Raw genomic sequence first — 6,000 nt, 5'->3', positions numbered from 1 at the left:
GTTGTTTGGGAAGGTTGAAAAACAAGTGGTAATGCAGTTACAAAAACAGCTGTACTGTAAGTTCCGTATGGAATATTTTGATTCTGCACACAGCTATGAATAGCAGAGAAGTAGAGCCAATCTGTTATATCCCATTCACTCTAACTTCTTGTCTAACTTGTTGCAGTATTGGTCAAAATAGACACTGCTTGCCAAAATGTTACAGAAACTGATGTTGGTGCTGTTACTTAAATCCTGTAACTTTTGATGCGAATCTAATTTTTGCCTCCAAACTCCAGATTTGACTAGCAGCAGAGAAGTAGATGAAGCTGGAACACTTGACATGTCTTGTCTAAGTGGTTGCAAAGTGATTTATTAGCTGATTTGTGTCAAAAATTGCTTGATTTCACATACAAAGAATGTCACTTGGAAGTGTTGATGTCACAATGGGGCACTTGAGTTTCTTGAGAGATCCAATGAAAGCGGAAGGATGACATAAAGTGGACAAGAAAGTGAAAAACTGAAACAGTATAAGAGATATCAAAAATTCTATACAAACAACGTGATCGAGACCGTTGCGAATTTGTTGATATTGGAACGGCATTTCTAGTTTAAACGGTGTAGGAGGAGTGTCTCTTCATGATTTTGGCCCTGCAGCGTCTGCGAGTATCCTAGCCAACGGTTCCGTTTTGGAATATCAGAATTGACACAGAGAGCTGTTATTAGTGAAGAGCAGGTGAGGGGTTTCTTATATCGCTCTCCCTCGAGAACGGTAGACCCAATTTTAAAAGTTTCCGCCCTTGAGAAGCAGAGAAGTAGAGGAAGATTTTATGCCAAACTATGTTTGTGTAACTGTTTGTTTAGTGGTCCAAACGATAGTTGTTTGGGAAAGTAATAAATTGCCTTGCTGCTGGCATGAAAGACACTTGAAAGTGAGGCATGGGTTACAAAAACGGCTGTAGTTACAGATTCTTCCCCGATTTGAAATCCGCCGTTTTCTATGAATAGCAGAGAAGTAGTGTAAGATTTTAGTAACTGTTTTCCTCAAAAATGCTACAAAATGGTCAAAACGAAGTTGTTTGGGAAGGTTGAAAAACAAGTGGTAATGCAGTTACAAAAACAGCTGTACCGTAAGTTCCGTATGTAATATTTTGATTCTGCACACAGCTATGAATAGCAGAGAAGTAGAAATATCCCATTCACTCTAACTTCTTGTCTAACTTGTTGCAGTATTGGTCAAAATAGACACTTGCCAAAATGTTACAGAAACTGATGTTGGTGCTGTTACTTAAAACTCCTGTAACTTTTGATGCGAATCTAATTTTTGCCTCCAAACTCCAGATTTGACTAGCAGAGAAGTAGACAAGCTGGAACACTTGACATGTCTTGTCTTGGTTGCTAAGTGGTTTATTAGCTGATTTGTGTCAAAAATTAGCTTGATTTCACTTACAAAGAATGTCAAAAAGTGATGATGTCACAATGGGGCACTTGAGTTTCTTGAGAGATCCAATGAAAGCAGGAGGACATAAAGAGGACAAGAAAGTGAAAAACTGAAACAGTATAAGAGATATCAAAAATTCTATACAAACAACGTGATCGAGACCGTTGCGAATTTGTTGATATTGGAACGGCATTTCTAGTTTAAACGGTGGAGGAGGAGTGTCTCTTCATGATTTTGGCCCTGCAGCGTCTGCGAGTATCCTAGCCAACGGTTCCGTTTTGGAATATCAGAATTGACACAGAGAGCTGTTATTAGTGAAGAGCAGGTGAGGGGTTTCTTATATCGCTCTCCCTTGAGAAGCAGAGAAGTAGAGGAAGATTTTATGCCAAACTATGTTTGTGTAACTGTTTGTTTAGTGGTCCAAACGTAGAGGGAGTTGTGTTTGTGTAACTGTTTGTTTAGTGGTCAAAACGATAGTTGTTTGGGAAAGTAATAAATTGCCTTGCTGCTGGTGATTTACAGACACTTGAAAGTGAGCTGGGTTACCGTTATAGTTACAGATTGGTAGCCCCGATTTGAAATCCGCACAGCTATGAATAGCAGAGAAGCAGGGGAAGATTTTATTAGTTTTTTCCTCAAAAATGTGTAACTATAAAATGGTCAAAACGACGTTGTTTGGGAAGGTTGAAAAACAAGTGGTAATGCAGTTACAAAAACAGCTGTACCAAGTTCTATGGAATATTTTGATTCTGCAGCTATGAATAGCAGAGAAGTAGATTCATATCTCATACTCTAACTTCTTGTCTAACTTGTTGCAGTATTGGTCAAAATAGACACTGCTTGCCAAAATGTTACAGAAACTGATGTTGGTGCTGTTACTTAAATCCTGTAACTTTTGATGCGAATCTAATTTTTGCCTCCAAACTCCAGATTTGACTAGCAGAAAAGTAGACAAGCTGGAACACTTGACATGTCTTGTCTAAGTGGTTGCAAGTGGTTTATTAGCTGATTTGTGTCAAAAATTGCTTGATTTCACTTACAAAGAATGTCACTTGGAAGTGATGATGTCACAATGGGGCACTTGAGTTTCTTGAGAGATCCAATGAAAGCAAGGAGGACATAAAGAGGACAAGAAAGTGAAAAACTGAAACAGTATAACAGATATCAAAAATTCTATACAAACAACGTGATCGAGACCGTTGCGAATTTGTTGATATTGGAACGGCATTTCTAGTTTAAACGGTGGAGGAGGAGTGTCTCTTCATGATTTTGGCCCTGCAGCGTCTGCGAGTATCCTAGCCAACGGTTCCGTTTTGGAATATCAGAATTGACACAGAGAGCTGTTATTAGTGAAGAGCAGGTGAGGGGTTTCTTATCGCTCTCCCTCGAGAACGGTAGACCCAATTTTAAAAGCGTTTCCGCCCTGAGAAGCAGAGAAGTAGAGGAAGATTTTTTATGCCAAACTATGTTTGTGTAACTGTTTGTTTAGTGGTCAAAACGATAGTTGTTTGGGAAAGTAAAAATTGCCTTGCTGCTGGCATGATTTATGACACTTGAAAGTGAGGCGATGGGTTAAAACGGCTATAGTTACAGATTGGTAGCCCCGATTTGAAATCTGCACACAAGAGCTATGAAAGCAGAGAAGCAGGAAGGGTTTCTTAGATTTTAGCTTGCGGAACTTTTTTCCTCAAAAATGCTAGAAAATGGTCAAACGACCGTTGTTTGGGAAGGTTGAAAAACAAGTGGTAATGCAGTTACAAAAACAGCTGTACCGTAAGTTCCGTATGGAATATTTTGATTCTGCACACAGCTATGAATAGCAGAGAAGTAGACAATATCTCACTCACTCTAACTTCTTGCCTAACTTGTTGCAGTATTGGTCAAAATAGACACTGCTTGCCAAAATGTTACAGAAACTGATGTTGGTGCTGTTACTTAAATTCCTGTAACTTTTGATGCGAATCTCAATTTTTGCCTCCAAACTCCAGATTTGACTAGCAGAGAAGTAGACAAGCTGGAACACTTGACATGTCTTGTCTAAGTGGTTGCAAAGTGGATTTATTAGCTGATTTGTGTCAAAAATTGCTTGATTTCACTACAAAGAATGTCAAGTGTTGATGTCACAATGGGGCACTTGAGTTTCTTGAGAGATCCAATGAAAGCGGAAGGATGACATAAAGTGGACAACAAGGTAAAAAAAACGGATACAGTATAACAGATATCAAAAATTCTATACAAACAACGTGATCGAGACCGTTGCGAATTTGTTGATATTGGAACGGCATTTCTAGTTTAAACGGTGGAGGAGTGTCTCTTCATGATTTTGGCCCTGCAGCGTCTGCGAGTATCCTAGCCAACGGTTCCGTTTTGGAATATCAGAATTGACACAGAGAGCTGTTAGTGAAGAGCAGGTGAGGGGTTTCTTATATCGCTCTCCCTCGAGAACGAAGACCCAATTTTAAAAGTGTTTCCGCCCGTGAGAAGCAGAGAAGTAGAGGGATATTTCATGCCAAACTATGTTTGTGTAACTGTCTGTTTAGTGGTCAAAACGATAGTTGTTTGGGAAAGTAATACATTGCCTTGCTGCTGGCATGATTTACAGACACTTGAAAGTGAGGCATGTTACAAAACGGCTATAGTTACGGTGGGCATTTCTAGAGGAGTGATGATTTGGCCCTGCAGCGTCTGCGAGTATTGGTAGCCCCGATTTGAAATCCGCTTTTTCTATGAAGAGCAGAGAAGCAGGGGAAGATTTTAGTTGCGGAACTTTTTTCCTCAAAAATAAAATGGTCAAAACGACCGTTGTTTGGGAAGGTTGAAAAACAAGTGGTAATGCAGTTACAAAAACAGCTGTACCAAGTTCCGTATGGAATATTTTGATTCTGCACACAGCTATGAATAGCAGAGAAGTAGACAATATCCCACCTTCACTCTAACTTCTTGTCTAACTTGTTGCAGTATTTGTCAAAATAGACACTGCTTGCCAAAATGTTACAGAAACTGATGTTGGTGCTGTTACTTAAAACTCCTGTAACTTTTGATGCGAATCTAATTTTTGCCTCCAAACTCCAGATTTGACTAGCAGAAAAGTAGACAAGCTGGAACACTTGACATGTCTTGTCTAAGTGGTTGCAAAGTGAATTTATTAGCTGATTTGTGTCAAAAATGGCTTGATTTCACTTAAAGAATGTCACTTGGAAGTGATGATGTCACAATGGGGCACTTGAGTTTCTTGAGAGATCCAATGAAAGCAGGAAGGAGGACATAAAGAGGACAAGAAAGTGAAAAACGGAAACAGTATAACAGATATCAAAAATTCTATACAAACAACGTGATCGAGACCGTTGCGAATTTGTTGATATTGGAACGGCATTTCTAGTTTAAACGGTGGAGGAGGAGTGTCTCTTCATGATTTTGGCCCTGCAGCGTCTGCGAGTATCCTAGCCAACGGTTCCGTTTTGGAATATCAGAATGACACAGAGAGCTGTTATTAGTGAAGAGCAGGTGAGGGGTTTCTTATATCGCTCTCCCTCGAGAACGGTAGACCCAATTTTAAAAGCGTTTCCGCCCTTGATGAAGAGAGACAAAGAAGTAGATTTTAGGCCAAACTATGTTTGTGTAACTGTTTGTTTAGTGGTCAAAACGATAGTTGTTTGGGAAAGTAATAAATTGCCTTGCTGCTATTCTGGCATGCATGATTTACAGACACTTGAAAGTGAGGCGATGGGTTACAAAACGGCTATAGTTACAGATTGGTAGCCCCGATTTGAAATCCGCACACAGCTATGAATAGCAGAGAAGCAGGGGAAGATTTTAGCTATGTAGGAACTTTTTTCCTCAAAAATGCTGTATAAAGTGGTCAAAACGAACGTTGTTTGGGAAGGTTGAAAAACACGTGGTAATGCAGTTCCAAAAACAGCTGTACCGTAAGTTCCGTATGTAATATTTTGATTCTGCACACAGCTATGAATAGCAGAGAAGTAGAGCAATATCCCATTCACTCTAAATTCTTGTCTAACTTGTTGCAGTATTGGTCAAAATAGACACGGCTTGCCAAAATGTTACAGAAACTGATGTTGGTGCTGTTACTTAAACTCCTGTAGCTTTTGATGCAAATATAATTTTTGTCTCCAAACTCCAGATTTGAGTAGCAGAAAAGTAGACAAGCTGGAACACTTGACATGTCTTGTCTAAGTGGTTGCTAAGTGGATTTATTAGCTGATTTGTGTCAAAAATTGCTTGATTTCACTTACAAAGAATGTCACTTGGAAGTGATGTCACAATGGGGCACTTGAGTTTCTTGAGAGATCCAATGAAAGCGGAAGGACACATAAAGAGGACAACAAGGTAAAAAAAACGGATACAGTATAACAGATATCAAAAATTCTATACAAACAACGTGATCGAGACCGTTGCGAATTTGTTGATATTGGAAAGGCATTTCTAGCTTAAACGGTGTAGGAGGAGTGTCTCCTCGTGATTTTGGCCCTGCAGCGTCTGCGAGTATCCTAGCCAACGGTTCCGTTTTGGAATATCAGTATTGACACAGAGAGCTGTTAGTGAAGAGCAGGTGAGGGGTT

The sequence above is a fragment of the Oncorhynchus masou genome, chromosome 9 (genome assembly GCF_036934945.1).
Source record: "Oncorhynchus masou masou isolate Uvic2021 chromosome 9, UVic_Omas_1.1, whole genome shotgun sequence".
NCBI classification, from domain to species: Eukaryota; Metazoa; Chordata; class Actinopteri; order Salmoniformes; family Salmonidae; genus Oncorhynchus; species Oncorhynchus masou.
This window is presented reverse-complemented; position numbering follows the sequence as displayed.